This window comes from Ictidomys tridecemlineatus, chromosome 10 (genome assembly GCF_052094955.1).
Source record: "Ictidomys tridecemlineatus isolate mIctTri1 chromosome 10, mIctTri1.hap1, whole genome shotgun sequence".
Lineage (NCBI taxonomy): Eukaryota > Metazoa > Chordata > Mammalia > Rodentia > Sciuridae > Ictidomys > Ictidomys tridecemlineatus.
The window spans coordinates 100,353,188-100,362,283 of record NC_135486.1 but is presented as its reverse complement, the minus strand read 5'-3'; the positions used below and the strand labels follow the sequence as shown (position 1 = coordinate 100,362,283).

At 43.6% G+C, this 9,096-nt stretch overlaps 2 long non-coding RNA genes across 2 annotated transcripts in view; one reads left to right on the top strand and one right to left on the bottom strand.

Annotated features, from left to right (window-relative positions):
* Nucleotides 1-736: 736 nt before the first annotated feature.
* LOC144367402 (uncharacterized) lies at nt 737-7,897 on the bottom strand. The gene is made up of 2 exons (XR_013426756.1): nt 4,713-7,897; nt 737-4,103 (listed from the first exon to the last, which is right to left on the bottom strand). It is a non-coding gene; the product is annotated as an uncharacterized LOC144367402 (long non-coding RNA).
* The window catches only part of LOC144367401 (uncharacterized), a 99,181-nt gene continuing 92,218 nt past the window's right edge, over nt 2,134-9,096 (top strand). The window contains exon 1 of the long non-coding RNA XR_013426755.1: nt 2,134-2,415. This is a non-coding gene — a long non-coding RNA (uncharacterized LOC144367401). The remainder of the gene's footprint in view (nt 2,416-9,096) is intronic.

The following is a 9,096-nucleotide window of genomic DNA, read 5'->3' as shown; positions in this document are numbered from 1 at the left end:
TTCACAAGCAGCCCCTGACAGTATATATTCATACACATGCAGGTGAGTGATCATGGACGGCCACACTAAAGTGACACCTAAGTGCAATTCTTTCTGTTATCAATGATAGTCCTTTGTGGATTCTACATGTTGAAAGTATTGCATTCCACATTTCAACTCTTTCTAATCTGAAAACGTATTTTCCCCTCTCTGGTTAGACTTTTCAATTTCAAATTCATTTATTGGTGATGATCTTTCTCTTTATAGTGGAACTGGATCCGAAGGCACTGTGCACCTCTGCCGTGGGGAAGTATTTCTAACTTACTGTCTCCCCTTCCCCCCCACCACCACACACACACTCCATGTCACAGAGATGTTCTCCAACATGAGTTTCTTTCTTCTTTCTTTTTATTTTCTCTTTGGCTAACTGGTCTTTAACACAACAGAAAGTGATTTGAGGTGTGGCTGACAATGGGAACCCTTTCTACTTTGTAGCACCACCTATAGTTCAACACCTGCAAAGCATGTCTTTGTTGGATGTCCAGAGCCTTATAAAATATCTTTTTTTTAAATTAGTTGCACATGACAATACAATGATCTTGACATATCATACATTTGAATCAAATGGAGTATAATTTCTCATTTTTCTGAGTGTACAGGTTGCAGAATCACATTGGTCATGCAGTCACATATATACACACAGCAATACTGTAAGGGCCCAGCAAAATGTTGGAGGAAGAGACCACAAGAGACTGTCTTATGCAACAGCAGAAGGGAGGGTTTATTTGGAGATCAGCATGCTGGGGCTCAGAGCTCACTATAGCAAAGAGAGATAGAGCCCTGAGAACAGCTTAAGTAGAGCTTATATACTTTCTTTGGAGAGGGCAGGGGAGAGAAGTTACATTTTGTAGTTTGGCAGTTGGGGACAGCTCATTCTGGGAACAAGATTAGCAAACAGTTCACAGTTGAGGACAGCACATTCTGGGAACAAGATTAGCAAACAGTTATTAAGATTTCAACAGTGTTTTGTTAAGCATATAGAAAAACGGAGTGACAAGTACCTATTTTATTAACCTTTCATTCCCCACTTCTTCTTCTGGCTACTTTTAATCATAAAAATGATCATTGGGGGGTGTCACATTTTATGTCTGTTAGTGGGGGTTGTCTGATTACCATAAGTTTGATTTGTCCAATTTGGGCTTGGAGAAAGGAAACTACACTGTTGAGCAAACAGGGTCCTAGAGTTAGCAACAATATAAGAATTATTAATGGACCGTCCAGGGCTGATAAAAGCATAGTTAACCAGGGGAACTGTGTGAACCAAGACTCATACCACCCTTTTTGGGCCTCTCTCTCTCGCTGATGCTCTTTAAGGCATCTTTTTAATTTACTCATAGATTTTTTCTACAACTTCAGTATGGTCGGCATAAAAACAACATTTTTCCCACAATGCAGCATAAAGGCCCTCTTCTCTCATGAAGATGAGGTCCTCTCCTGTTCTGTAAAACGACTTCAGAGAGAGAGGTTAAAGATTCCTGCAAAGCTGTGATAGAGGTTTCTAATATCTTTAAGTTTTGGCCCATTGCTGATTCTAATTGGGTCATTTGTTGTGTCCCACGGACCAGGGCAGTGGTCCTTGTGCCCACCCCTGCAGAAATTCCCATTCCTAATAATATGGATAAAGTGAGGGATACAGGTTCCCGGTGGAACCAGGTTGTATGTCCCCTTATTTGATCTTTAAATGAACCTGCGTCATGATAGAGCACTCTGGGAAACATCTGCACTATTATACAATTAATCACATCTCTTAACCATTTTATGAAAATATAAATAATGTTTAAGTATATAGAATTATACTATTGTAGGGATGGACAAGGCAAGGCACCTAAGATAGCACTGAAGACAGGGAAACAGTCCTATTTGGTTGCAACTGGATTCAGAGGGCATTGCTTCTGTTGTAATCAATTAATCCCCTGAACCCCAAGTTTAGGTAATTTCAGAATTTTGTACTCAACATGTAAGGGAAGGGGCTCAGAAGTTCACAGTCTGCAGAAGTTCACAAAAAGCAGATTTTGTTTCTGAATTTTCCTCTGTTCTGGGCAAGTTAACTTTTCAAGGACACCTGGGAGGGGGAGAACTTTTTCTTTTTTTTTTTTTTTTTTGCCAGCTGTTACCATGAAGCCCAGTTGATAACTTTTTTATCTTAGAAATGTAGCCATCTCTGTGAAGCCCCAGCTCAAGGCCAGAGGCCCTGTTCACATATTTTGTGAAAAACTAGTAAGGGGGTGTCTAGCTTAGGAGTGCTGATTTTTCCAGCCAGTGGCCAAGTAGAACAGGGCAACATGAAAAGAGGAAGTTTATCTATACTGAACTCTTTTATAGGGACTCTTTTGCTGAAAGTCCTAAAATCAGCCATAATGAAGACTTCTGGAGAAGGTCAGTTAAGACTTTTCTGTGGGCCTGGTACAGACGGGGAGGACGGGGAAGGCAGTGCTGAGAGCAGCTCTGTGGATCTGAGAATGAGGAAGGAGAGATGTAAAAGAATAATGGGAAAGGGGTTTGGGATTTTCCTAGCAACAAAAACTTGAGTAGTAGAACAGGTAGAGCAGAGGGGAAGACTGGAGTGAGGATCCCAAAAAGCCTGTGAGGGACTTTAAATTTTTAGTAACCTGTTTTCAGTGATGACAAAGCAACTTTAAAGGCCATTTTCATTACATCTTTGATAGGGGTCTGAGGGCTCTCCTCAGCTGGTTTGAGCTTTGGGTTAGCTGGTAAGAGGACCTGATGGGACCCGGTGTGGGCACTGACAGGAGAAGAGAGGAGTGAATGGGTGGAGAGATACCTCAATACCTATTACTTCTGCAAGGGGGCAATGGTCTGAGAACCGGCAGAGGTTTGGGTTCCATCAGGTAGCCCCTGTATGTTTACATCCTTATGACTTACAAAAGAAGTCGGTTTTTTCCCCACACAGCCATGACTGTTTGTGGCTTTGATAGTCCGCCGGGCAAACATAGTAATCTAGGTTATCCAACCTACATCTGGCTCTCGTGTCCTACATCCATAATGTTTGTTTCTATTATCTATGGTACGGAAGGGATTTAATGTAATTTTAGTGGGATCCTCTTCATCAGGGATACCCAATAGGAAAGACCTATAGCCAGCTGACAAATGTCTGGGTGGAGAGATGGCCACCACCAGGTCCCTAAGGGGGCTGTATGTGAGATAGATCATACTTTTTGTCCAGTAGAATTTGTGATTAGCCATCGCCGCTGTACGGGCTGATGAGGGTTAGGACTACTGGTGGTCAAGGGGAGAGTCCATAGCCTTATCCACATGGCAAATATGCAATTTGAGAGGGTTATCAGTGTTTTCCAATTTCCAGCCAGAGTCTGGACAGGGTGCAGGCTTGAGATGAGAGGCATGGATCCAGGAAGTGATTCCATTTACCTTTACCGCTGTAGGTGTTATAAGTAGCACCTGGTATGGTCCTTTCTAGTGGGGTTCTAGGGATGATACCTGATGTCATCTTACATAGATAAAGTTTCCCACTTGATATCGGTGTGGAGTTCCTTCGTCCCCAGGTTGGTAGGCAGTGGCCAGCTGTTTCCACAGGTATCACTGAGTTTTTCTTTTAAAGCTTTAAGTCTGTCAAGCAAGGGGGTGTGAAAAAAATTGTTAGGTCTTAGAGTTGGGGTTAGGTCCCTTACTGGAGGAGGGGCACCATAGAGAATTTTATAGGGGGTGAGGTTACACAAAGAAACAGAGGGAGTATTTCTTGTATGAAACAGTGCATAAGGCAGGAGCATAGTCCAATCTTTTATGCCGGTCTCTAAGCTTAATTTCGTTAAGGTCTCTTTAATGGTTCTATTTTTTTTTATCTGTCCTGAGCTCTGGGGTCTATAAGCACAATGTAACTTCCAATTAATCCCCAGGGTCCTGGTTAACCCCTGACTTACCTGGGCCAGGAACGCCGGTCCATTATCAGACCCTATTACCTTAGGCAGGTCATATCTTGAAAAAATATCTTTCAGGATCTTCTTGACCACAATTTGCGCCGTTATTGTTGTTGTTGTTGTTGTTGTTGTTGTTTGTGAAGAAGGCTTCAATCCATCCTGAAAATGTATCTATAAAGATTAGGAGATATTTAAGTCCATACCTTGCTGGCTTAATTTCAGTAAAGTCCATTTCCCAGAATTGTCCTGGTCTGGTTTCTTGAAGGCGCCTTCCTGCAGGAAGCTTGGAAGGGTAAGCATTAACCAATCAATAGACCCGACAGGCTTTTGTTACCCATTTAGCTATTTCCTTTCACTGTGAGCCAGTTAGTGGAAAACTCTGTTCTTGATTCTTCAAAAATGCCTGCAATTTCTTTGAACCAAGGTGAATGAGTTGATGTACATTTTTAATGTAGTGTAAGGCTTTCTGAAATTGCAGGCTGGGCTCAGTAAAGTCGAGAAGTTTAGTGTCTGTGTCCTTATGTTCCCCTGGTGTGGAAAGTGTTAACATGGTTACTCCATTTATGGCTGTCAATTTAGCTTCTTCATTTGCCCTCTTGTTAGATGGGGGTGGTATCTGCACAACGGTTTGTTTTCTGGGCTCAGTGAGCCATTGTTTACCTCCCCTAAGGGAATAGTCCAGGAAGATTACTTCTTGCTGGCAAATTTGGGTCTTTGTAGCAGAAGCTCTATACCCGAGTTGAGCAAGCTCGGATAATAGTGCTTGGGTCCCAGACTCACAGTTTTCCTTGATATCGGCTGCCAGTAGCAGGTCATCCACATATTGAAGCAGGGTGACTTCGGGGTGCATAGTTCTGAAGTTGTTGAGATCTCTGTGGAGGGATTCATCAAAGAGAGTGGGAGAGTTTTTGAACCCCTGTGGGAGTCTGGTCCAAGTTAGTTGATCAGTCGTTCTGGTTTCTGGGTTTACCCATTTGAAAGCAAACAGCAACTGACTATCTTTATGCAGAGGCAAGCAAAAGAAAGCATCTTTTAAGTCCAGAACAGTATATCATTTTCACTCAGGGTTCAGGGTGCTAAGCAGATTGTACGGATTAGGTACTGTGGGGTGAATGTCCTGCACTCTGTTGTTGGTCTCTCTTAGGTTTTGAATGGGTGATAGTCCCCAGTTCCTGGCTTTTTTACTGGTAGTAGGGGAGTGTTCCAGGCTGATTGACAGGGACTTAGGACACCTTAGGCCAGATATTTCTGAATATGGGGCCTTATCCCATCTTTAGCTTCTTTGCTCAGAGAATATTGTTTGACATTGATTGGGGAGGCTGAGGTTTTTAACTCCACTGTTATTAGAGGTTGTTTTACGGATAGGCCTAACCCAGCAGTTTCTGCCCAGGCATCTGGGTAATCTGTTATCTGTTTCTGGGATAGCTTGCCTGTTTGATCAGTCTTGGGGGGTGTGAAGAGTTGATGTTCATCTTTTATTGACATAGTTAAAGCCATGACTATAGGAGTTTTTACTGAAGGATTTAGAAATTTTATTTGGGGGCCTTCAGGGTTAAAAGTTATTTTGGCCTGGAGTTTGGTGAGCAGACCTCTGCCCATCAATGGGGCTAGGCATTCAGGGATCACTAGAAAGGAGTGATGGACTTTTCCTTTCCCCAGGTCCATGGTCCTCTTAGTTGTCCAAGCCCAATATTTCCTGCCATTAGCCCCTTGAACTAGAGACATTTTAGTTGATAGAGGGCCCAAGGGGGCCTTAAGGGCTGAGTATATTGCCCCTGTATCCACTTCAAAGTTTACTGGGATTCCCTTCACTGTAAAAGTTACCTTGAGCTCAGAAAGGGGATCTGAGCCCTGACTTTCCTAGTCATCCTCCAGAGTTAGAATGGCTGGCTGGCATGGCTGTTTCTTTCTAGGGCACTCTTTGGCCCAGTGTCCTTTTTCTCTACAGTAGGCACATTGATCTGAGGCCAGAGGTGGCTTCTGGCATGAGCCCAGGTATTCCTTTCTGCCTCCCTGTCTCTTAACCTCTGGCCTATTTGTTGTTGTGACCAGGACCTTAATCAATGCCTCAGTCTGTCATTTGCTTCTTTCATTCTCCCTTTGCTCCCTTTCTTTCTCCCTCCTTTGTTCTTTCTCTTCCTCAGTTTCTCTCTTATAGTATACCTTCTCGGCTTCTCTGACTAAATCTCTCAAAGTCATATCTTGTAATCCATCTAAGCATAGTAATTTTCTTTTAATATCCAGGGCAGCTTGCCCAATAAAGGCCATCATGACAGATGTCTTTTGATTCTCTGCCTGAGGATTGAAAGGAGTATATCTCCTATATGTCTCCATAATTCTCTCCAGAAACATAGAGGGAGATTTATCAGGCCCTTGAACAATCTCTCTTACCTTGGCCAAATTAGTTGGCCATCTAGCAGCTGCTCAGAGACCTGCTATTGGAGCCCGGCGATAAGTGGACAGATGCTCCCTACCTTCAAAGGTGTTGGGGTTCCAGTTGGGTCGGTTCAAGGGGAAGTTGTGTCGGCTGCCCATCTGGTCTGAGGATATTTTTTCTAGCTTCCAGGAAGATTCTCTTTTGTTCCTCTGTCATGAAGAGAGTCCCTAGGAGTTGTTGGTAGTCATCCCAAGTAGGCTGGTGTAAAAACATTGGTGGGTTCTTTGAGTTCTTTTAGTTGGACCAGTTTTTTCCAGGGGAGGAGGGGCTGTGTGTGCCATGGGGGAGTCATCTGGAGGGTACTGGGCTGGCTCAGCTTCCTCCAATGGTGGAGAGGCTGAGTCAGCAGCAGGGGAATCACTTAGAGGGTGTTGGGGGTTGGGGGACGAAGGCAGGGGATAAGGGGGGGAGCAGAGTTTTGAGATTTAGGGAGAAGAGAGGGTGAAGGAGGAGGAGGAGCAAAGGGTTTGAGAGACAGAATCGTAAGGGAAGGAGTAGGAGCGGGGGCAGGGACAAGAAAAGCCTTCATCCAGGGAGGAGGAGATTTGCAGAGGTCCTTCCAAGTTAAGATATACAGCTGTTGATCCGGATGGCTATGTGGTCCCGGCTGAAAGACAAAGACAATATCTCTCACTTTTCAAATTAGTGGGAAATAGAAAGATCCTTCTGGGGGCCATCCGACTCCAAAGGTGGGCCATTCTGAGGCACAGAGAGTCTGCCAGGTCCGGTGTTTTACTGAAAAAGAAAGATTTTAAGCCATTAAGTGGACTTCAGTCCAGTGATCAAGGGTCAGGGACAGAGGCATGGAATGGCTCTGTCCCATAATGAAAGTTACTTGAACAAAGACAGGGATAATACAAACGTGACACAAACACAGACACACACAGTAAACGTGTAACACAAGTTCAGAGGCAGAGATTAAAAACAGACAGTGAATTCAACCTGAGAAAAAGAATTGCCGACAAGACCAGATGGGTTGGCAGCAGAATATACAAGATGAGGGCACCTCTGTCCCTCCCACATGAGGGCACCTCAGTCCCTCCCAGAGTCTTTCTAGGCGTCCCTTGAAAGACGTGGTCTGTGGCTTCAGGACACGTCTGTCCACCACCACCAGGGGGAGCTCACGCTCTCCACTGGCAACCACACTCTGCCAACCCAAACTGAAAAACCAGAAGGCTCTGAGAGCTCACGTTCTCTGCTGAGCCAAAAACCAGACTCTGAGTGATCGCAAAGGAAAAGCAAGAAGGAGAAGAAGGAGAAGGAGAAGAAGAAGAAGAAAAGGCGCCTTACTTAACCCCTAAAGGAGTCTGTTGAGGTCTCCCTGTCCAGCGATGTGCAGTTCCCAGCCAACGCACCAAATGTAAGGATCTGGCGAAATGTCAGAGGAAGAGACCACAAGAAACTGTCTTATGCAACAGCAGAAGGGAGGGTTTATTTGGAGACCAGCATGCTGGGGCTCAGAGCTCACTATAGCAAAGAGAGATAGAGCCCTGAGAACAGCTTAAGCAGAGCTTATATACTTTCCTTGGAGAGGGCAGGGGAGAGAAGTTACATTTTGTAGCTTGGCAGTTGGGGACAGCTCATTCTGGGAACAAGATTAGCAAACAGTTCACAGTTGAGGACAGCACATTCTGGGAACAAGATTAGCAAACAGTTATTAAGATTTCAACAGTGTTTTGTTAAGCATATAGAAAAACGGAGTGACAAGTACCTATTTTATTAACCTTTCAATACAAGTGTCTGTTTTATTCTGCTGCCTTTCCTATTCCCCCTTTCCCTCTTCTCCCCACCTATCACTTCTCTCTACCCAATCTAATGTGACATAAATTCTTTTTTTTCCCCTCACATCATCATACATGTATTTTGTATAACGATGAGGGTCTCCTTCCATCTTCCGTGCATTTCCCCTTCTCCTTCCCTTTCCCTCCTACCTCTCTTCCTTATCTATAGGTAATTTTCTTCTCATGCTCTTCATCTCTACCCCATTTTGAGTCACCTCCCTTACATCAGAGAAGATATTTGGCATTTGTTTTTTAGGGATTGGCTAACTTCACTTAGCATAATCTGCTCTAATGCCATCCATTTCCCTGCAAATGCCATGATCTTGTTATTTTTTAATGCTATGTAATAATATATTATGTATAATGCCACTTTTTTTAATACATTCATCTATTGAAGGGCATCTAGACTGCAAATTGGTTCAGCCAATTTTGAAAACGGTATGGAGATTTCTTGGAAAGCTGGGAATGGAACCACCATTTGAACCAGCTATTCCCTCTCTCAGACTATACCCAAAAGACCTAAAAAGAGATCATACTACAGGGACACAGCCACATCAATGTTTATAGAAGCACAATTCACAATAGCTATAAAATATCTTGATAGCTGCTAGCACAGCATTTCTCAGCATTGGAAACACTGACATTTTGAATGGGTATTTTCTTGTTTCTAGTTGTCCTGTGTAAAGTAGGCTGTTGAGAAGTAACCTGACCTCTCTTTACTAGATAAAGCTAGCAGTCCTCAGGTCACTGCAAGGTATGTCAACCAAAACTTTCTCCAGATAGGAAAAGCTCTGTGGTAGAGCAAGTCCTCTTAACTTTTTGGTCTCCAAGAGTGATATTGTGTTGGAAAAAACATTGATCGGGGCTGAGGCTCAGTGGTATCACACTTGCCTGGTATGTGTGAGGCACTGGGTTTGAATCTTATTATTATAAATAAATAAATAAT